Source organism: Phoenix dactylifera, unplaced genomic scaffold (genome assembly GCF_009389715.1).
Source record: "Phoenix dactylifera cultivar Barhee BC4 unplaced genomic scaffold, palm_55x_up_171113_PBpolish2nd_filt_p 000186F, whole genome shotgun sequence".
In the NCBI taxonomy this organism is placed as follows: Eukaryota; Viridiplantae; Streptophyta; class Magnoliopsida; order Arecales; family Arecaceae; genus Phoenix; species Phoenix dactylifera.
The window spans coordinates 246,113-270,267 of NW_024067714.1; the positions used below are offsets into that span (position 1 = coordinate 246,113).

Genomic DNA, 24,155 nt, shown 5'->3' on the forward strand with positions numbered 1-24,155 from the left:
CTGAACACCCTCATCTTCCCACGTCTTGTCGAGATAGCCGTTGCTCTAGCTCTGCGACTGTGATTTACTGTAGATACGGAGTCTGGGCGGGGGCTTTCCTTTGGGCGATCGCCTAGGTCGCCTAAGGCTCGGGCCGGCTCTGGCCATCCTATCCCATTCTTTTGAGAAAATGGAACCTTAATGCGATTGGGACATTGTAATCCTTCCATATGGAGAGAGAAGAGAAGAAAGAAAACGAAAAGAAAAGAAAGAAAGATGAAGAAAAGGAAAAAATGAAGGGAAGAAGGAGAAAAGAGAAAGGAGGGAAAAAACTAGAAAAAGAAAGAAAGCAAGGCAAGAATGAAAAAAGGAAAAAGAAGGAAGAAGAAAAAAGGAAAAATAAATACAGAAAAGGATAAGAAAAAGAATGAAAAAGGGAAGGAAATATAAGAAGATAGAAAAAAAAGAAAGAAAGCAAGGAAAGAAAGAAGAAAAAGAAAGACAAAAGAAAAAAAGGAAATAAGAAGGGGAGAGAGATGAAATTAGGACAGCCCATCCCACAAGAATTAAACTTTTGATTTAAAGACTGAACGAATAAAATTGGAGAGTATGAATCAAATCCTTTTAATAAATTTTAGAAGTAAAATAGAATATCAATGATATAACTCCACCGCACTTACCAGAATCAAATGATGTTGCAGAAAGGAAAAAGAGAACTTTTAAAGAAATGATGAATGTTATACTTGGATGTTTTAGGCTGTCTACCAACATGTGGGTGGAGGCCATTCTATTAGCTTGTTACATACGAAATAAAGCTCTTCATAAGAATGTAGGTAAAACACCTTATGAACTTTGGCATAGTTATCCACCTAAATTAAAATACTAAAAACTGTGGTGGTATTTGTTGATGAAACCTAAGAAAAGAAAATATAGGTCTAGAACTTGTGAGGGTTATGCTCTAATAGTACTGCTTACAGATATTTTGTTATTAAAAGTGATATATGAGATTTGAATGCTATTATTGAAGCTAAAAATATTGAACTCTTTGAGAATGTAAGCCCTGTGAAAACAAGAAGCACCTTCATATCACGTGACCCATGTAAAGCTTCTAATGAAATTGACAAAACTGAATTAGAATTGATAAGACGTAAAAGGGCTAGAAAGGAAACTAATTTATGACCCCCTAACTTATCAAGAAGTTATTACCTTTATAGATGAAACATTTGGGAGGCTATTGATAATGAAATTGAATCTATTATGCCTAATCACTCTTGAGAACTATTTGCCTCCTAAAACAAAACTGATTGCATTTAAATGAATCTTCGAAAGGAAAATGAAACTGGTGAGATCTATTGATACAGATGAGGCATGCTTGGTAGCTAAAGCTTATATACAAAAAACAATATTAATTTTTTTGATACTCACCGACTTCTAAAATTTCATATATTAGAGTTTTGTTTGCCATTATATCTATTTGCAAACTTGTTGTGCATCAAGTAGATGTGAAAACTATATTTCTTAATAGTGAACTTGAAGAAGAAATTAGCATTGAGCAACCTGAAGGATCTGTGATCTCTATTTACCTTTTCTCCCTACAAGCATGCAAGGCATTTCAACATGATATTGTGAACATACAGAGTAATAACTTAAATAATAATATTCAAACTTTATTTTAAATACTAATTCAAAAATTTAAAAGTCACACAATTCTAATTTTATTCTAAAGTAATATATCAATTTAAATAAACTCTGATCTAAGATAATTTGTGTGAAAATTTTGCTATTGACTCTCCCATATTGTAACCCTGGTCATGCTAGTTCTCTAAATCTCTAAAAAAATAAGTTGTATGATGAGCTAGACAACCTAGTAAGCAATGATCACTCTAGCTAAACAAATCAGACAATTAAATATATAATAATAATTTATAGAAAATAAATATATATGCTGTACTCATTTTCAAACCAAACCTTTCTTAGAAATTGAAGTTTTTGTTCATGGATTCAAATTTTTTCAAATATTTAATTCATCTTATCGATCTTGAGCTATGGCCATATCTTTCCTATGGCAAGGTTCTAACACTGCACATCTTCTTGAGGGGAGCTATGCATCATCATGTAGCAAAGTCCTTCAGGACCATATATCTGCTTGTGGTATGTTGCACATCATCTTGCAACACAACCTTTAGGACGAATCATGTGCCAACATATTAGCCCCCATTAACGGGATCTGCAATATAGTCAGGTCAAAATTTAAATAGATTTAGAGTTTCATACTTCAGTTCTAAAATCATGCAGTGTCAAAATCAATCAATCATATATCCAATAAGATCATATATCATTATAATATTCCAAAATAGAATATTCAATAATAATTATGCATCCAACTCTTGCATCATGAATAACACCACTCAAAAGTCATGAATATAATAATTTAATATTACTAAAAAATTTAGAAAAAGCGAAACATTACTAACCTTACGAGCGAATCCAACGTATCGGCCAATTAATTTCAAAAATCCTTCTAAAGTCCTGCTATTTAAAAATTATAGTCCCATCAAAATTTATCATGATTATTTCATAAATAGATACCCTAATTTCAATATCTTCATAGGGCTAACCTAACGGAGTGCCTGACACCCAGATCAGTCCAATCAAAGTGAAATTTATCTGATCATGCTTGCACTAGGATACAGGAGTTTCGATAGAGATCAGAGATGACCAGTTTTAACAATATCCAAAAAGTGCCATGGTGGGAGTTGATGTGCTGCCCGCCGACTATTAATCAGGGCCCTTCACCAGGAGTGATCTAGAATCACGAAAAGAGGTAACATATTAGATCTAACATCTCTAGCGAGAGAGAGAGAGAGAGAGAGAGAGAGAGAGTAGAGAAGAAATCTAGTAGAGAGAGAAACAAGATAGAAAGAATGGGGAATAGAGAGAAAGAGGGAGTATAGGACCTGGCTGTCTAGCCAAGGAAGAGAAAAGGAGAGATAAAGGGGTGGCTATGGTGGTGCCTGGGGTTAGTGATAGTCAACTTTAAAGACCACGCAATAGCACGTATCTGGTAGGATAGTGATTACGGGTATCGATCCATAGGGATTGGAGACAAGTTATTTTTCTTAACTAAATAATTACTTTAAAGGGCTTAAGCTAGAGTGAATGATAAAAACTAAGAATTAATATGGATGCAATAGTATGAGTTATCTATGGAGAGAGGTGTTTAGGGCTATAATCCGCCGATAGATTTATATCCGTGATGCTTTCAATGATTGAGTTGTATTTAAGACTTGATTGCTTCCGACTACAAGCCAAAGCAATCATAAAAATTATAACTAAATCCCAGTATTGATCATCTAAGTCAAGCACAAACCATCTATTCTAACGATAAGCATGACCTGTCTAACCTAGCATGATGCATCTGATCATTAAATCATTAAACATGAAATTGATGTCACATGAATATCTCCTCCAAACCACAGGTATTGGATTCGATGAAATAGATCAATCTATGTAAAATATTTTCTGCAAGATAAACGATTCACATAAATTGAATAAATCGTAAGATCAATTGATAAATTCTTCATCATGCAACAATCTTATAATATAAACTCAAGTTAATAAAAACGAAACGAATATTCCTTTATGGCTTCATCAAACTCTTAAACCGAGGTTTAGCTGCGCATGGCTTCCTGACGACCTCCCGTCTTCATCGGAAAATCCTCTGCTTCCCTTCCACGTTCGCCCGCTCCCAGCGTCTCTTCAAAACTCCTCTTTTCTTCTCTGTTTCCCGTGGGACTTCCCGAAGAACTAATGGATGGGATCTCCTCCGAAAGGATTCCCTCCTCTGTTCACCGTGGGACTTTTATAGGCTGCAGTCTCTACTTCTTCCCTTTTTCCGAGTGGAGGATAAGGATGAGGCTCGATCTGATGCTGGATTGGAACTGGGAACAACTGGATTCGGCTGGCAGCTTGGATGAACTTGGACGTTGGGAGAAATCCGGAAGTTGCTGATGTTGGTTCAACACGGTGGAGATGAAGATGTTGAGAGTTGGTTCCGAAGCAGGGGATAAGCTTGTAATCCAAGATGCAGGGGATTTGATGCGGTCGTGGGATGAAGATAGATCACGAACACAATCCGGAGGGAGGCTGGGACGGGCTTTGGATTTGGTTTGGGAGAAGGATACAACTGTTCTGGGATAAGGATGGGAAGACTCGGCCTCTGTTCCGCTGGAAGGATGATCCGGAATGATTCGGAAGAGGCTGGATAGAAGGTGACCCGTGAAGCTCGGGATGCTGTCATGGATCCTGGATGGTCATCATGAACGGGATCAAGCTTGGGACTCGGTTAGCAGTGGATAAGGATGGATCATGCTGAGATGCACAGAGGAAGCGTGGGAATCCGGCTGGCCGTGGGATAGAGATGAAGATGATGGGATGCTGTTTTGAGAGGATAACTCTGTTCTGCCCGTGGATGATGGAGTTAATCCGGAGTAGAGAATCGTGGGAGGTGATTTCAGAATCTGGGGGGAACAAAGCCAATCCGGACTGATTATGAGGTTGAGGTGTGAAGATTTGCTGGGAGCGAACAGAAGAAGAGGATGGCATGGATGCAGTGTACGGGATGAAATCTTGAAACAGGGGATTCTGTGAAGGCTTGATCTCCTCCGCAGATGATGGGAAATGGTTGGGAAGAAGTGATGAACCGTGAGCTGGATGCAGTGGGAGAGAGGAAGATGAGAATGGATCACGGAAAGATTGGAAAGTGCTGGGAAGATGAGGATGAACGCGGAGACGTGGAAGCTAGAATGTTGCCCACGGCTGAGAAGGGATGAGGATGAATTGCGATCTTGAAACAGGGATTCTGTTTGTGGACGTTGTTGAGAGCTTATCCGTGGAGGGGATCTAGCGGGAGAAGCTGGGAAATTCGGAGAAGGAATGTCGTGGAAGGTTAGGAAGATGCTGGGAAGATCCGTGGGTGATGAAGGCTATCACGAATGGAAGGAAATCTGGGACAAATCCGGATCAGTGAGCTTGTTCTTTAGATGCGGAATGGCTCTGCTTTTTGGGATAAGGTTGTGTGAGACTTGTTGGATTCGCTGGGAAGCATCCCGTGGACACGGCTCTATTCCGTGAGCTGGGATTCTTATGTTTTAATCTAGATTTGGTTCTGGATGACTGTCATGGAACAGGGGAGAGATGCGGGGCGGACGCGTGAAATTTGGGACTTGGTTCCGAACGGGATGAGGAAACGAATTTATGAGCTGCAGACGTGTTGGATTACGGTTGCGGGAGAGTGACGTGGACACGGGTTCAGCTGCAAACACGACCTGCACACATTAGTTCAGACAAAATAATTAAACCAAACTCGAATTATCTAATAATTTATTAAAATGCAATGATGAAGGGAAACATATTTTCTCATGTTTAAATATAAAATATGTGCATTAAAATGATGATAAGTGCTATATAAAAAAAAAATTAATTTATGCATTATTTAGCACTTATCACACCCCCCAACCTGCATTTTGCTAGTCCTCGAGCAAAATAAAACTAACTCACTTTCACAGGAATCGCGATTTTATTTACCGTATGCAATAAGGCTTTAAACCCCTAGGTGGCCCTAGTGGACGAGTTTTGTCTTGTGAGGATTTCCGGCTCAGATACCCACAAACTGCTGTCTCTACCCAAAAGAATTTATTTTATCGTTTCATAAAATCTAATTTCAAATGCATAAGTGCAAAGAATTTCGAAAGCACACAAAATTTTAATTACTAAGTCAGCCCAAGTCCTAGGTCAAGATGCAATTCAAGTTGAGGTCATTAAGTTTCCGTTAGGGAGTTGTAAGACTTTTTGTACTTGAGTGCTCGGTGAAATCTGAACCGCACACAAGCTAAGGCTTTAGATCCCCAAAATACTGCTAAAACTAGTAGTTTCCAAGAATTGATCCGGTAAGACTTAATCACTGATTCAAAATCATTCTATCTTGCAGAATTTCGAGAGTTGTGGATGTTTACTTTAATACCTCATGGGCTTTATCTGTAATATTCCAGTTTACTCGATTTTTTTTTACAACGACGGCTTTCACACTATCATCTTTTTCAAGATCAATATTATTTTCTCTTTCTCTGTTTTTTTTTTTTATTTATACATGAATTATGCATTTTTACTCTTGTAATGATTCCTCCGTGTAGCGAGCATTCAGTCAATACTCCCACACCAGATGGCATAAGGTGTTGGGCATCAAGACTCCCCTACGAACCTATGCTCGGGTTCATCATCACAAGCCCGCTGACCTTTAACGATAGGTAGCCCTTTTCGATGTGCCTGACTGAATTCACTTCTTTTTTTTTAATAAATATGGAATATTAGTGAATTAGATAGGTATGATTCATCAGGACTCAAGGTTGCTACCAGACTTAACAACATAATGTTGATCTTAACCCTTAGAAGTACAGGCCATGTGTATTGTGAAATTCCAAAGTAAAAATTATCTTACAACTCGCTAAAAGAACCTTTAATAAAAAGAACTTAAATTGTCTTACTCCTTACTAATCATTGGGCGTTTTAGATTTTATATACTTTGTGTATTTATCATTTCAGCACTAAGGCATAGAAATTAGGTTTTTTTTTTAAAAAAACTTATTTAAAAATACAAAAAATTTCTTCAAAAATTCGAATCCTATACCCCCCCAACCTAGTTCAGACATTGTCCTCAATACTTTTTTATATATATTATTATTTTTTTATTATTTTATTTTGAATGAAAATATGATGCATATGGAGGATAGAAGCATTTTACCTTAGTTGCATCAGTAATATGAGGACTCCTGTTAAGAAATTACAAAAAAATGCGACAAAAAAATATGCAAAAATAACCTACGAGAATTGGGTTGCCTCCCAACAAGCGCTAAGTTTAACGTCTTCAGCCAGACGCAGTATATTCTTAATTATCCCGATAAATAGGATCCATCAAATCAAGGGATTCAATCAACTGTCCATCTGCAACACATTCTATGTAAGGTTTCAATCTTTGACCATTGACGTTCAGGATACGACCATCATTGATGTCTTGAATTTCTACCACACCATGAGGAAAAATCTTTCTAACTAAAAAGGGACCATCCCACCTAGAGCGAAGTTTACCAGGAAAGAGACGCAATTTAGAATTGAATAGCCAAACCTTTTGATTAGGCTCGAAAGACTTACGGTTAATGGATTTGTCATGAAAAGCCTTAGTCCTTGCCTTGTATATTTTGGCATTTTCATACGCCTCATTGCATAACTCTTCAAGCTCGTTCAGTTGAAGTTTCCGGTTAGAACCAGTTGCTGCCATATCAAAGTTAAACTTTTTAATGGCCCAAAAAGCTCTATGCTCAAGTTTTACGGGTAAGTGGCAAGCTTTTCCAAAAATCAGTCGATAAGGAGACATGCCAATAGGAGTCTTATAGGCAGTACGATAAGCCCAGAGAGAATCGTTTAACCTTTGAGACCAATCTTTTCTATCAGGGCGTATTGTTTTCTCTAAGATATGTTTTATCTTCCTATTGGAAACTTCAACTTGCCCGCTTGTTTGGGGATGGTACGGGGTGGCAACTTTGTGGGTGATTGAATACTTGCGAACCAAAGCCTCAAAAGACCGGTTGCAGAAATGTGATCCCCCATCACTAATGATAGCTCGAGGTATGCCCTAAATATATTTGTTTGTAAAAACTTAACCACAACCTTATGATCATTAATCCTAGTGGCAATTGCTTCGACCCACTTCGAGACATAATCTACCCCGACAAGGATGTATTCAAAACCAAAAGAACGCGGGAAAGGACCCATGAAGTCAATACCCCAGACATCAAAAATTTCTATAATTAAAATGGGGTTGAGTGGCATTATATCTCTACGGGTGATTGTACCCATTCGCTGGCATCGCTCACAAGTCTGGCAAAAATTATGAGCATCTTTGAACAACGATGTTGCCCAAGGTGACAAGCCAAGAGGGGGGGGTGAATTGGTTTCTTCTAATTTTCGGTGCTTTAAACGTTTTCTCAATATAAGTGCGGTGGATGCTTTCTTAAGCTATTAGAATGATTTAAACTAGTGCAAAGATAGAAGATGATGCAAGAATAAACGGAAACACAAGCACAACACAAACACAACAATATATAGTGGTTCGGTGCTCTCCTTAGCACCTACGTCCACTCCCCAAGCATCCCCTTGGGAATTCACTATAATCTCTCGGATTACAGTTGGATTGTTTTCCGGGCTCACAATCCAAAAACCTTTGTTGGTTTTGCGGGCTCACCAACGAACCTATACACTTTGGTTTTCCGGGTTCACCAAAAACCTTTGTTGGTTTTGCGGGCTCACCAACGAACCTTTACACTTTGGTTTTCCGGGTTCACCAAAAACCTTTGTTGGTTTTGCGGGCTCACCAACGAACCTTTGTACTTTGGTTTTCCGGGTTCACCAAAAACCTTTGTTGGTTTTGCGGGCTTACCAACGAACCTTTACAAAGTGTTTAACAAATGAAAAGAAAAGATTCAAACTCCTAAATGAGCATATGAAACAATATAAACTACAAAGAAGAGTTAGAAGGTATTTATCGCTTTGAAGTCGCTTTGCTCTTCTTTGTCAAGGATGCTTCACTCTTCAAGGGAGGATGGAGCTCTTGATGACTCTTTGAATCTGCTCAATCCCTTTCTTTGATTCTTGAATGAAGCCCTTGGATGAAGCTTGCCTTGCTAGGGTTCTCTCTTGAATGCACTTAATGTATTTTCCCAAAAGCTTGCTTCCTCTAATGAATACTCCCTCTTAAATACTTCTCCAACCTCCAAATAGTCCTTTCTGACCGTTGGATTGAAGAAACTAGCCGTTTATAGCCGTTGGGAGTCCAAAAAGCATTTCTGCACAACTAGCCGTTATGTTCAGCCCGTGTTTGGGTCGGCTCAACCTGTCCTTGGGTCGACCCAACCTTCACTTGGGTCGACTCAAACATTCCTTGGGTCGACCCTCTCAGAAAACACAGAAACTTGAAATTCAGCCTTCTGTTGCCTTGGGTCGACCCAACCTTTCTTTGGGTCGACTCAAACCTTGGGTCAGCTCAACATTTTTCTTGGGTCGACCCAAGGTCAGCTTCAAAAAATTCAGAGCCTTGAATTTCAGCCTTTCTTCACTTGGGTCGACTCAACCTTTCTTTGGGTCGACTCAAGCTTGGGTCGACTCAACTTCATCTTGGGTCGACCCTCTCAGTAAATCCAGAGAACCATTTTTCCTTCATGTTTTGAGGTTCTTGAAGTTTGGGTCGACTCATGCTTACCTTGGGTCGACCCAACCAACTGTTCATCTGTGCCATTTTTGCAGGAGTGTGCCAAATGATTTCTTGATGTGCCGGGGTCGACTCAAACAATCTTTGGGTCGACTCAATCCACACTTTGCTGCATTCTCTGGGTTAGATCCATTCAAATGAACAAGAACATATATATATTTTCAATTTAAACAAATATACTGAGAGTAATGAACTTATAAATGAAGTATCAATTTAACTTATAACATGCTCTAGATAATTGCTTGTTAATCATCAAAATAACACTATCATCCTCAATCTCCCCCTTTTTGATGATTACAAAATAAAGAGTATAAGCCTATTGATACTTGTCTTTAAAATCAGTTTATAAAAGGAATTAAGTTGCTGAATTTCAGCTTTTCATATATCCTTGTGAAATCTCCCCCTATATCATTCAAATGTTGCCAATTTGACTTTTTGAATTGCTCCCCCTTTCATTTATAATTCATTAGCAATGAAACTTCAAAAATTTGAGATAAAATATGAGTTTCAGCTTATGTATCGGGGTGCTAGAGGTGCGTGCCAAATTCTGAATTTTTATTTGCCAAATTCTGAATTGTGATAGAAATTTTTGATTTGATGATTTTCATTGTTACAAATTGCTCCCCCTTAAATGTATAAGCTTTCTTATATGATTTCCAATTTGTTTGCCCATTTATTCCTCTTTTCTTAACATACTCTAAACACTATTTTTACTTCTCCCCTTTTTGTTATACATATCTTTACTTCTCCCAAAATTAATACTCTTTCTTTACTTCTCAAATGAAGTGCTCTTTCTTTTCTTAAATTGAATACTCTATCTTTTCTTCTCCCCCTTTATATACTCTTTTCTTCTCCCCCTTTATATACTCTTTCCTTCTCTTCTCCCCCTTTTTGTTATCATCAAAAACATATATATGGGAAAGGATGCAATAAGGAACAAACTTCAGACTTCATTGATCAAAATAGGAACATTTTCATACATTAATGCCCAAAATAAAGATAAGTACAATGTTCCTCAATCAAGATTTAAAGATATAAGGGAAAAAACAAGATACATATGGGAAAAAGCAAGATACATATGAGAACTAGATATCTAGCCTAGGCTCTAAACATAGATCGTGAGACTCTCTCGGATTGCTTGGCTACGGCTCTCTCGGGTCCCATTTCTCCAAGATATTGAAGTAATCTACTGTTTGGAGATGATTGGAGAAGATTTGAGAGTGGGAAATAGGGTTTTCGGAAGAAGACAAAGGGTAAACAGTGCCCTAGATAGCTCACGGGTCCCCCTTTTAACAGTGGGATCCCGACGTTGGGTCGACTCAAGAAACTTCTTGGGTCGACTCAACGTTGGGTCGACCCTATTCTGGGTTGGGTTGACCCAAGTGCAGAATTTTTCTTTTCTCTTCCTTTTTGCTTCTAAAAAATTTTCCTTGCTTCCGATCCTTATAAATTCTTTCTGGGACAATGATACATGAGTAAGGAATCTATAGATAACAAGTTTGACTCATGTTTCATAGATTTTTAGAAATTGGAGGAATGTATCATGAGACTACTTGCTCCCTTTTATATTTCTTCAATAAAAAGGATCACATATACCTAATTCTCTCCTTAGCGTGCAGAATCTATCTTCACTCAAGGGTTTTGTGAGTATGTCGGCTAATTGTTTTTCAGTGCATATATGCTCAACACATATGTTTCCATTTTGCACATGATCCCTAATAAAGTGACATCTTATTTCTCTTTGTTTGGCTTTAGGAATGAGATATTTACGATGTAAGCCGGAAGTGATCTCTAAATGTAGATTCCAAGGATAGTTTTGAAATCAAGTGTAGATGGAATCTTTTTCAAGTTATTTTAGGGAGTATCAAGAATAATATTCAAAGAAAGGCACGGATGAAAATCCAACATTTTTTTTTAATATATTAAGTATATAGCAAAATGAGAGCAATCTAATTAATTTTCAGAGTATAGTATAAGATCAAATAAAGATCAAACCTTATATACTTGAAAAACATAAGATTATGTTGAATCCTTAATTCTTAATGACTTTAAAGTTCTTTCATGATATAAAAGTATTGGGGCATAGACACCAAGACATGAATTTATGCAATGTAGGATATATAAAATTCAGGGCTTTGAAAGTTCTTTTAAACCTCTCTTAAAGACTTTCTTTTACTCCTTTAAAGATCATAGCATCAAAATCAATTAAAATGAATTGGCTCATGATTGAAACACTAAAGTGCAAGCCAATAAGAACTCATTAGTAGATTCCAAAGTAAATTTCCAATACTAAGACAAATGGAATCCTTTTCACTTAGTTTTCAAAACAAGTGATTTACCAATTAAGTACAGATAAAAATCCAACTTTCAAAAGATATTCAACGAAGCACAAAGTTTAATACCACTTCACATTTAGTATTCTTTCTCTTATCTTTAGTTGAATTTCAGATTTTAATGATAAACGTGAATAAAACTGAACCTTTATGATATCAAGAATGTAGAGTGATCTAGAATTATTCAAAATTTATAGCAATCACTCTTTTTAATCTTTTAAGAACAAGTTATGCTTCCTCTTAATCTTTGAGAAAATGTACTGAAATATTAATCAGAAAATGATTCATTTGAAGCTCAAATTCTTTCAAAAGCATTTACATTTTCTTTCTTTTAAGAATCATTTGAGTGAGCTGAAATATTTCTAGACTTGAGATCATTCACTCTTTTAATAATATATATACATATATATTTTGATGAAAGTCTTTAACAATGTAGGAGAGGAAAAAATATATAGATGATCATTGAAGTATATGTATTTATAGAACTCAATTTCTTAATCAAGGTTTTTCAGCAATATAATATATGAAGCACAATAAATCTTTTCAATATCAAAATAAAATCATATATTAAAAATATTTGTTTGCAATCAAGATCATCAAAAGACACATCATTCAGACCAATATTAGTACACTTTGAAGATAAGAAATGATATGTTTCAGATGCGTATCGGGGCAAGCAATCAAGGCATCAGAATTATTCTATTTTTCTTAAGCTGTAATTTTATCTAGAAATTCATGTTGAGTTTAAGCTTTTATATAAAATCAGATTCTGAATTTCATAAAGATTCTCAAGGAGGCTTTCAAAGTTGTAATTTGAGATATGTATCTTCTCATTGTAGCTCATCTTAAATCATTACGATTGAAAATACATATTTCAAGAACATTAGAGCACATCCAGAATCTTTGTAATTCATATTAAATTTTGGTACAAATTGGAGGACATGATGTTCTAATGTTAGGCAAGATAAAAGATAAATCAGAATCAATTCATTTTGCCTAATTTGCAAATTCAAATTATGCTTTTCTTTTATTTTTCAAAATATATTCATTAAAACAGAATGATGTTGTTGTTGGTAGTAATATGTTTCAATCAAATTTTATAGGCATGAAGCATTACAAGTTATATTCAGGAAAGATCTTTGGTATTTGAATATTGAAGACACATAATTCAAAATATCATGTCACATGCAAAACATAATATGCATTAAGTCATAACATCATGTATTAAAACATTAAGAGCAAGCATGTCAAAGATCAAAATTTATTCTTTTCAAATAAACTCTCCCTATTTATATATAATTCTACACTGATTTTATCCTTAAGGTGTGTTTTCAAGTGATCGAAACTTCATTTGGCTTTTCACAAGCTTTATATATACTTTTATTTATCTTGTCATTCATTTCCGTATTTTTGAATTTCTTCCTTTAACCATTTAGTGAACATTCTAATCTTCATTTCTTTTGGTATTACTTTTCTATGCTCTATACTCTATTTGCTCCCTATCCGGTGGAGTTGGAAGGGGCACGAGGTACTACCACTAGCCTCCCTCTTGTGCCGTCCCTAATATGCCCTACACCGAATAGTTGGGTCAAATAGTGCCGGGTACTACCACTAGCCTCCCCATTGACACCATCCCTATAATGAGCAATGTAGAAATGTTCAACTGTTTTCTTTAGCAACAAGATATTCACTCCAAACTCTCCCCATTTAAATATAATTAATTACGGATTTTATCCCTTCCAAAAGAATGTTCACACAAGTCTCACAAATATGCTGAATATATTATGCTTGCGCTGCTTTTACTTAAGATTGGAGTATTTACTTAGCTTTTACTTCTTCTGAGCAATGTTCATTTTCTTTTTCTTTATCTCTCTCTCTTTTTGTTATTTTCAAGTAGTTACATGAAAGAGCAGAATAAAGAATTAATCTAATATGCTGCATATAAATATATATCATGCAAACAGCATTTTCATTATGCCCAATGATTCATAGCTTATCACAAGTTATTTTGAATTAGAAACTTGAGGCATAAACTTGTGTATTTCATGGTTATGCATTATACAGGCAAAAGTGAACTTCAATTTAATCATACCATGAAACAATTATCATTAGCATGAGAATGAAGCATGATATCAAGAAGATTAGCAATTAAATGTTTAATCATGCTACCGTATAATTTCAGACTATTGATTTTGCTCAACTAACTCACAAGAGAAGAGTTTAGATTACCAGTGCATTTAGCATTCTTCAAGCCAAATACCTTTTAGATTCTTTATTCCCTTAGCTGAAGAAAATCTTCTTTTTTTTTTGTTTCCAAGGGAATGTTTATTGTATCTTTCATCGAGGTGTCCTTCAAGTTGAAATTTCTTGCTCACAAATCCTGTATCATTAGCAAAATCTTTTTCTTTTCTTGAAGGCAATTCATTAGGTTCTCTAGGATACAAAAACATTCATACAACATATTTCTTAACTAGATGACTCAACATGAGACATGACAATAATTGAATTTGAGTCACTTTACTCAAGAGATTGCCTAAATATAAGCAAGCACAAGTCACTTGAACTAAAGAGATAACTTCATTAAGTAAAATGGTTCAAGGACAAGCATGTGAGGCAATAGAAAGATTTATCAAGATCAAATCAATTTCTTATTGTCAGAAGCAATTTAGCTTAGATTCTATTTGCTTAAGATAATTATTAATAAGATATACCAGTTAAGTTTTAATCAAATTATCTTAAATAGTTGTGTCTATCAAAATTCTGATTGTTACATAGAATCAAAATGATAAACTATATTCTCAATAAAGGATCTAGTTTTAATAAGAATAGTATGAATTGATATCTCTACAACTAGTATCTTTTCATTGAATATTCTATATGCATTGCTTGAAGAGTAATATCCAAAGGAATATTTGTTTTACCAGATTTGACATTATTTTCATAAGAATATATCAAGCATGACATGTATGACTGAAAAATATAAAAGATATACAATATATCATTTTCTATTTTTCAGACGATCAAAAGGAGTTTTCTAATAGAAACCATATGTATGACAAGCAATGATGATAGCTTTTAACAGAAATCATTTAAGTAGATGACTATCATACAACATTGTCTTATTCATTTCTTCAAGGATTCTATGCACTCTATTTTATTTATGGTGTTCTTGGTGTAGAAACAATTGTATTCAATATTATTTTCTGTGCACAACTCAATAATAAATTGGTTTTCAAAACTATGCCATGATTTCATAGTTTGCAAACCTTTTTCATTTGAACCCTTTTTGTGAGTTTGTGCCAATGCAGAAAATATTTTAATTTAAGTGCCAAGAACAAAACCAATATTAGCTTTGAGAAATTTTCCACAATTACAAAATCAGAAAGCTTATCTCCTGGGTTTACAATCCTAGAGATCCAAATAAGTTCTTATGAAGAGTTTTCAAAGGCTAAAAGGTGAAAACAATATTTTCAGATTTAGAAATGATTCTAGTTTGTTTTTCTAGATGACATACATAGCAAACTTTGACCTTGCAAAAATTAATCTAAGTGAACTAATGACAAGGTCTTTTGAGATTAAGTCCATACTAGTATGAGTTGATTTTATATGCCAAAACTAGACTCTTTAATCTTGGTATTCTTAATACATATATTTAAAAAAAAATACCAAGTAGACATTCTTATGTTTATGATCAATAAAGGATAATGCCATGGATAACAACTCTCAATCAAGCATATAGATAATTCAAAGAGTTATTCTAAGAGTATTGATTAAGCAAATTATCCATCAATAACTGAAGCATAATATAGGAAGATGGAGTGATTTGGATATATTTTCATTTCATACCAAGAGTATCGCCTATATCACAGAAATGATTAATACTAGCTACAATTTCAATATGAGAGGATGCAAGGATTACTAATTTCATTATTTCTTCCATTTTGGTCACTCTTCTTAATTATATTTTAAGTTCTATTCTTTAACACGTGTCTAGAGAACCCATTGTCCAGATAACATCTTTCATTGGAATCTTGGGTAGCTAGACACATTTGCTAACAATGATCATGTTTTCAACTTAGAAACCCAAGCTCTTTTGGATCCTTGCAGGTTAGCTATAATTGTTCCTTTTGGAACCCATATTCTCTTAATTACCATTTTGTCTATTAGTTTGCAGGTTTTAGGAGTACAAGTAATATACTTCTGCATACTCTTGCTAAATTTAAACAACATAGATTTAGCAAAAATAGATAATGAATTTTCAGTTTTCTGTTTTTGTTTATTAGTTTCACCAGATTTGTGAAAAATCGTTTTAGGATGAATAGTGGAGGATTTAAGAAATATATTCTCGAAAGATTTTTGAGTGTACCAAGGTTGATATCCCAATCCAGCTTTGTCATATACAGCTCTTGAGTTTTCTATCATTAAATTCAGTTTTTCAGAGCTGGGAGTGAATCTTTCAACAGTAGGTTTCAAATTATCAACTTCTTTAGTTAATTTTTCATTATCTTCTGAAAGCAATCCATTATTTTTCTTAAGTTTATCATGGCTTTCAGTGAGAAGTTGATTTCTCTGATTTAGTTCTTTATTTTCTTTAATTAAGATTTCAATTTTATTATTTAGTTTTAGTTTTTCATCTATTAGAATTTGATTTTCATTCTTCAAGTTCTTGTTCCTACAAATAAGTTTCTTATGTTCTAAATACAAATCAGAAAAAGCATCATGAAGTTCATCGAATGTAAAATCATCTTCAGTTTTATCATATACTTCATATTCAGAAGAGGAGACACTTTGTGTTTCAACACATACCTCGTTCTTGTGTCCCACAAGGCATAGATTTTCAATATCTGCTTGCCTCTCATCTTCTTCAAAGCTAATTTTTGATTTGCTAAAAATGTTAGTGCTTTCATATTTAATCTCTAGCATATTCCATATGTCTTTAGCAGTTATGCAAGAAGATATGTAATTAAATTCACTATCATTTAATGCACAAACTAGCACATTCATGGCTTTTGCATTTTGCTGAGCCATTTTCTTATCATGATTAGTGCTTGTGTGTGGTCCATTGACTATGATACTCCATAAATCATAGTCATGTGCTTGAATGAAGATGCGCATGCGTGCTTTCCAATATGTGTAGTTTATACCATCAAATAGTGGAGGTCTATCAATTAGTTGTCCCTCACTCATAGAACATCCCACTTGGGTTGTCATGATCTTTAACTCTTGATTGTGAGATCAATGAGTACTATTAGAGCACCTCGCTCTGATACCACTTGTTGCCCAAGGTGACAAGCCAAGAGGGGGGGTGAATTGGTTTCTTCTAATTTTCGGTGCTTTAAACGTTTTCTCAATATAAGTGCGGTGGATGCTTTCTTAAGCTATTAGAATGATTTAAACTAGTGCAAAGATAGAAGATGATGCAAGAATAAACGGAAACACAAGCACAACACAAACACAACAATATATAGTGGTTCGGTGCTCTCCTTAGCACCTACGTCCACTCCCCAAGCGTCCCCTTGGGAATTCACTATAATCTCTCGGATTACAGTTGGATTGTTTTCCGGGCTCACAATCCAAAAACCTTTGTTGGTTTTACGGGCTCACCAACGAACCTATACACTTTGGTTTTCCGGGTTCACCAAAAACCTTTGTTGGTTTTGCGGGCTCACCAACGAACCTTTACACTTTGGTTTTCCGGGTTCACCAAAAACCTTTGTTGGTTTTGCGGGCTCACCAATGAACCTTTGTACTTTGGTTTTTCGGGTTCACCAAAAACCTTTGTTGGTTTTGCGGGCTTACCAACGAACCTTTACAAAATGTTTAACAAATGAAAAGAAAAGATTCAAACTCCTAAATGAGCATATGAAACAATATAAACTACAAAGAAGAGTTAGAAGGTATTTATCGCTTTGAAGTCGCTTTGCTCTTCTTTGTCAAGGATGCTTCACTCTTCAAGGGAGGATGGAGCTCTTGATGACTCTTTGAATCTGCTCAATCCCTTTCTTTGATTCTTGAATGAAGCCCTTGGATGAAGCTTGCCTTGCTAGGGTTCTCTCTTGAATGCACTTAATGTATTTTCCCAAAAGCTTGCTTCCTCTAATGAATACTCCCTCTTAAATACTTATCCAACCTCCAAATAGTCCTTTCTGACCGTTGGATTGAAGAAACTAGCCGTTTATAGCCGTTGGGAGTCCAAAAAGCATTTCTGCACAACTAGCCGTTATGTTCAGCCCGTGTTTGGGTCGGCTCAACCTGTCCTTGGGTCGACCCAACCTTCACTTGGGTCGACTCAAACATTCCTTGGGTCGACCCTCTCAGAAAACACAGAAACTTGAAATTCAGCCTTCTGTTGCCTTGGGTCGACCCAACCTTTCTTTGGGTCGACTCAACCCTTGGGTCAGCTCAACATTTTTCTTGGGTCGACCCAAGGTCAGCTTCAGAAAATTCAGAGCCTTGAATTTCAGCCTTTCTTCACTTGGGTCGACTCAACCTTTCTTTGGGTCGACTCAAGCTTGGGTCGACTCAACTTCATCTTGGGTCGACCCTCTCAGTAAATCCAGAGAACCATTTTTCCTTCATGTTTTGAGGTTCTTGAAGTTTGGGTCGACTCATGCTTACCTTGGGTCGACCCAACCAACTGTTCATCTGTGCCATTTTTGCAGGAGTGTGCCAAATAATTTCTTGATGTGCCGGGGTCGACTCAAACAATCTTTGGGTCGACTCAATCCACACTTTGCTGCATTCTCAAGGTTAGATCCATTCAAATGAACAAGAACATATATATATTTTCAATTTAAACAAATATACTGAGAGTAATGAATTTATAAATGAAGTATCAATTTAACTTATAACATGCTCTAGATAATTGCTTGTTAATCATCAAAATAACACTATCATCCTCAAACGAGGGCCAATAAAATTCACTTTGTAAGACTTTAGTTGCAGTTTTTCTACCTCCAAAATGTCCACTGCAGGCTTGGGTATGACAAAAATCAAGAATACTCTAAAATTCACATTCAGGCACACATCGACGGATTACTTGATCAGGACAGTACTTGAATAGATCTGGGTCATCCCAAAAGTAGAACTTGACGTGCGAAAAGAATCGATCCTTGTCCTGCTTGGACCAATGATCGGAAATTTGTCCTATGGCAAGATAGTTCACTATGTTGGCAAACCAAGGTGTTTTCACTTGTTGTACCTCAAACAATTGTTCATCTGGAAAGGAGTCATGAAGTGGTGAAATGTTATGAGGAGACTCGAGAAGAATTCTGAACAAATGGTCTGCTACAACATTTGTGGTACCTTTCTTATCACGAATTTCTAAATTAAATTCCTGTAACAACAGGATCCATCGAATTAGGCGAGGCTTGGTGTCCTTTGAAAGAAGGTACTGGAGAGCAGAATGATCAGTGAACACAATAACCTTGGACCCTAAGAGATAGGATCGAAACTTGTCCAAAGCAAATACTACAGCTAGTAATTCTTTCTCGGTAGTGGTGTAATTCAATTGTGCATCCGAGAGTGTCTTACTAGCATAGTAGATGACATGAGGTAACTTATCTAACCGTTGCCCTAAAACCGCCCCAATGGCATAGTCAGAAGCATCACACATGAGTTCAAATGGAAGGGTCCAATTGGGAGGTTGTATGACAGGTGCTATAGACAACTTAGATCGAAGTTTTTCAAAGGCCTCTTTACATGCTTCATCAAAGACAAAGGGTGTATCCTTGGCAAGGAGATTGCACAAGGGTCTAGAGATTTTGCTGAAGTCTTTAATGAAACGACGGTAAAAACCAGCATGGCCTAGAAAAGAACGGATTTGTTTCACAGATTTGGGTAGAGAAAGATTAGAAATAAGATCAACTTTTGCTTTATCTACCTCAATACCCCTTTTGGACACAATGTGTCCCAAGACTATACCCTTTTGAACCATGAAATGGCTCTTTTCCCAACTCAGCACTAGATTAGTCTCCTTACATCTTTTCAGAACCAGTGCTAAATTATTGAGACAATTATCGAATGAGGGGCCAAAAACTGAAAAATCGTTCATGAATACCTCCAAAAATTTTTCTACCATGTCAGAAAAAATTGCCATCATACATCGTTGAAATGTTGCGGGTGCATTACAGAGTCCAAATGGCATTCTTCTATACGCAAATGTCCCAAATGAACATGTGAAAGTGGTTTTCTCTTGATCATCGGGATACACGGCCACTTGGTTATACCCAGAATAACCATCTAAGAAACAATAGAAACCCTGACCGGCTAGTCTTTCCAATATTTGGTAAATAAAGGGAAAAGAAAAATGATCCTTCCTAGTCATGGAGTTTAACTTTCTATAGTCAATGCAAACACGCCAGCTAGTGGTCGTGCGTGTGGGCAGTAACTCTCCTGCATTTTCAACCACAGTAATGCCCGACTTCTTTGGTACCACTTGAGTAGGACTCACCCAGTTGCTATCAGAGATAGGGTAAATGATTCCGGCATCTAGCAACTTCACTACTTCTTTCTTGACCACCTCTTTCATGTTAGGGTTGAGTCTCTTTTGCATTTCATGGGTCGGTTTTGCATCTTCTTCTAGGTGAATGCGATGCATGCAAATAGATGGGTCAATCCCCTTTAGATCAGTTACGGACCATCCAATTGCATATTTGTGTTCTCCGAGTACACTCAAAAGTTGACTCTCCTGTTTGTCAGACAGGTCAGCCGCGATGATTACAGGTAGGGTATCTTCGGGTCCTAGAAAAGCATACTTAAGGGTTACCGGAAGTGGCTTTAACTTAAGTTTGGGAGGGGACTCGATGGAGGGGCATTGTGGCATACTAGAAAGGGTAGGAAGAGGTTCATATCGGATACGCCAAGGATGAGAATTTGTGGGAGACGGATTGTCAAGTAGGACATTGACTTCTTCTATGGCCTTGTTTAAATCAAAATTATCAATATCAAAATAGGCTAAACATGCTTCCAAAGGGTCATCTGCCAGAATATAAGGAAGGGCTTCTTCTACAAGGTCGTCCATTTTGTCTACTAGGAAGCACTCATCTTCTCTTGCAGGTTGATCAGAGGCGTGGAATACATTCAGTTTGACTTTCATGTTCCCAAAAGATATATCCATCACTCCAGTTCTACAGTTAATACATGCATTGGCTGTAGCTAAGAAGGGACGACCAAGAATCATAGGGATCTGTTTCTTGAGATTAGGCACAGGTTCCATATCAAGGACGATGAAATCAACTAAAAAATAAAATTTATCTACCTTGACTAGGACATCTTCTATTGTTCCTCGTGGTGTTTTAACAGATCGATCAGCCAATTGCAGGGACACCGAAGTAGGCTTCAATTCACCTAGTCCGAATTTCTCATAAACTGAATAAGGCAGAAGATTAACACTTGCCCCTAAATCTAATAGTGCTCGATCAATAGAATTGTCTCCTACCACACAAGAGATGGTAGGGGCACCAGGATCTTTGAACTTGGGAGGGGTTTTGTGCTAGAGGATGGAGCTCACTTGTTAAGTTAGGAAGACCTTTTTAGGCATATGTGTCCTAGATTTTCGTTTCTGGGTACAAAGGTCTTTGAGAAATTTGGCATACGATGGAACTTGTTTTATGGCATCAAGGAGAGGGAGGTTGATTTTGACTTGTTTGAATACCTCCAATATTTCTTCCAACGAAGTTCCTTTCTTTCCAAAGGAAGAAGGTGCATTCAGACACTGAGGGAAAGGAGCCTTCGGTGTAAAAGGTGTGGTCGATACTGGACTAGATGGAGACAAGGAAGTATTTGGATTCTTGTTAGGCATAGTCATACTCTTGCCTTCATTTTCCTTATGTTCTTTTTCTCCAACCTTATTGTCCACTACACGTCCGCTTCTTAAAGTAGTCATGGCATTAGCTTGTTCATGGTGAACATCATTCGGGTGAGTCTCTTGAGCCATGTACTACCCTCTCGGGTTACTCACTGGTTGGCTTGGAAGCTTGCCTTCCTCTCTCTTATTTAGTGCTCGCTAGCTGCCCTAGCTGGATTTCTAATTTGGCAATAGACTGGGTGTGGGAGTGCAACAATTGTGTATTGGCTTCGAGTCCTTGAAGGGCAGTCAAAACTTTTTGCTCAAAAGCCATATCTCTTTGGGGTGCTGGAGGAGGGACATGTTGAAATTGTGAATAGTGAGTAGGAGGACGGTTCGGATGAACATTCTGGAACGGTTGGAAGTTTTGGGAATAAGGCTGGGAGGTATTGGAAGTCTGCTGCTTCCAAGAGAAATTTGGATGGTTGCGCCACCCCGGGTTATAAGTGTTAGAATACGGATCATTACCCAGTCGGGACTGTGCTTGAGCAGCATTAACTTGTTCTTGCACAAATTCAGAAAATTGAGCTGCCGAAGGGCATTCATGAATAGGGTGAGACGGGCTAGAACAAAGGCACAAACTTGTGCTTGGGGAAAGTTTGGAAGCTGTTCTCTAGACATTAGCTGGTCCAATTTGCGGGACAGTGCATCTACTTTGTCGGATAGACCTATGGGCTGGCTAACTTCATATATGGTTCATCATGGTCACTTTTAAGCATGAAAGTTACCTCGCATGCGGCATCGATCATCTGACGGTTTCGTTCAGTCAATCCGTCATAGAAACATTGCACTAGCTGCCATTTAGGTATTTGATGATGCGGGCATTTTCGGAGTAAATCTCTAAATTTTTTCCAAGTTTCATGAAATTCTTTTCCGTCGGATTGGGAGAAGCTCGTGATAGCATGCCTAAATTGGTTTGTTCTTCCTATGGGAAAATATTTCTTCAGAAATTCATATTGCATTTGAGCCCATGAAAGAATGGAATTGGCTTCTAATGAATGGAGCCACTGCTTAGCTCTATCCTTAAGGGAGAAAGGGAACAACCTAAGTTTCAGAGCATCATCAGTGAAGTTCTGAATTTTGACAGTGGTGGAAATCTCAAGGAACTCATCTAAATGTTTGTATGGGTCTTCATTGTTAAGTCCATAAAAAGAGGGAAGCATTTGGATGACACTAGACTTAATTTCAAACTGCACAGCAGCAGTGGTATCAGGTAGTCGAATACAAGATGGAGAGGTATAAATGGAAGGAGTGAAGTACTCCTTTAGCAGTTTGGGTTGTTCTTCAGCCATCTCGACAGGTGGAGCAGATCCTATGGTTCTATAGGTGCGGATTTCGGCCAAAGGGTCCTAATAGAACGCTCTATTTCAGAATCAAAATGTATTAATTTAGAAGATCTGGAACGACACCCTAGCATACACTAAAACTCTTCTGATCAATCAAGTGCAGTCAAGCATGCATTAAAAGAAAAACACATCAAATCCTTGTGTTTGCCCTAAAATCACTAGACAGCTCCTAACTGATTTGAAGAGGGCACCTAAGCCTCCAATCCGGTCTAATGAACTGAGTTGACTAGGTAAGCTCCCAGGCAAGTGGGGGGGTCACGATGCGTTGCAAAGATCCCACTTAAAAACCACTTGCCTCGAACAGATGAACTGTCTCCCTTGGGACAAAGCTTGCCTAGACATCAATTGAGCCACAGAGTGAAATTGGTGCAACTTTCGGTAATCTTCGTCCTATTGAGCTCGAATGTCCCTAGGAGCCAACGTCTAATTGATTTTAATTAAAGTGATAGCTATGTAAGAATTGATTCACCTAATTTGGACAAGAATCTGGTGATGAAATCCAGTTCTTATCTTGTTGGGGTGATTGCACTTACTATGTGCGGATTAATTGGTGTATGTATATCAAGCATGCATTCACACTTTTGCTGAAATTAAAATCAAACAATTACCACAAAATTTCAAGCTAATTGGGAATCAATTTAAATAAGAAAGGTTTAGATGTTACCAAAGAAAATTTTTCCAGCAATTTTTTTTTTAAAAGCAAGCCTCTACAGCATTCCTTTTCCAGCAGTTCCCTTTTTGATCGTCCCAGACTTCCTCTTCGATTCCTAATCAAATAAAAATCAAAAATTAATAAGAGAGAGAAAGGAGATAAGAAAAGTAACAAAAGTAGAAAATATTTTTTATTTTATTTTAGATATATATATATATATATATATTTTTTTTTGAAAGTTTATTTTTTTTATGAAAAGAAAAATAACTATAATAACAATCCCCGGTAACGGCGCCAAAAATTGATAGTCAACTTTAAAGACCACGCAATAGCACGTATCTGGTAGGATAGTGATTACGGGTATCGATCCAAAGGGATTGGAGACAAGTTATTTTTCTTAACTAAATAATTACTTTAAAGGGCTTAAGCTAGAGTGAATGATAAAAACTAAGAATTAATATGGATGCAATAGTATGAGTTATCTATGGAGAGAGGTGTTTAGGGCTAGAATCCACCGATATTTTTATATCCGTGACGCTTTCAATGATTGAGTTGTATTTAAGACTTGATTGCTTCCGACTACAAGTCAAAGCAATCATAAAAATTATAACTAAATCCTAGCATGAATCATCTAAGTCTAGCACAAACCATCTATTCTAACGATAAGCATGACCTGTCT

General features: G+C 36.7%; 2 long non-coding RNA genes across 2 annotated transcripts; both read right to left on the reverse strand.

Annotated features, from left to right (window-relative positions):
* Positions 1 to 1,918: 1,918 nt before the first annotated feature.
* Positions 1,919 to 3,424, reverse strand: LOC113461541. The gene is made up of 2 exons (XR_003383811.2): positions 2,598 to 3,424; positions 1,919 to 2,508 (listed from the first exon to the last, which is right to left on the reverse strand). It is a non-coding gene; the product is annotated as an uncharacterized LOC113461541 (long non-coding RNA).
* A 274-nt stretch (positions 3,425 to 3,698) lies between these two features.
* LOC120105065 lies at positions 3,699 to 23,528 on the reverse strand. The gene is made up of 2 exons (XR_005507431.1): positions 23,489 to 23,528; positions 3,699 to 5,306 (listed from the first exon to the last, which is right to left on the reverse strand). It is a non-coding gene; the product is annotated as an uncharacterized LOC120105065 (long non-coding RNA).
* Between the last annotated feature and the right edge of the window lie 627 nt (positions 23,529 to 24,155).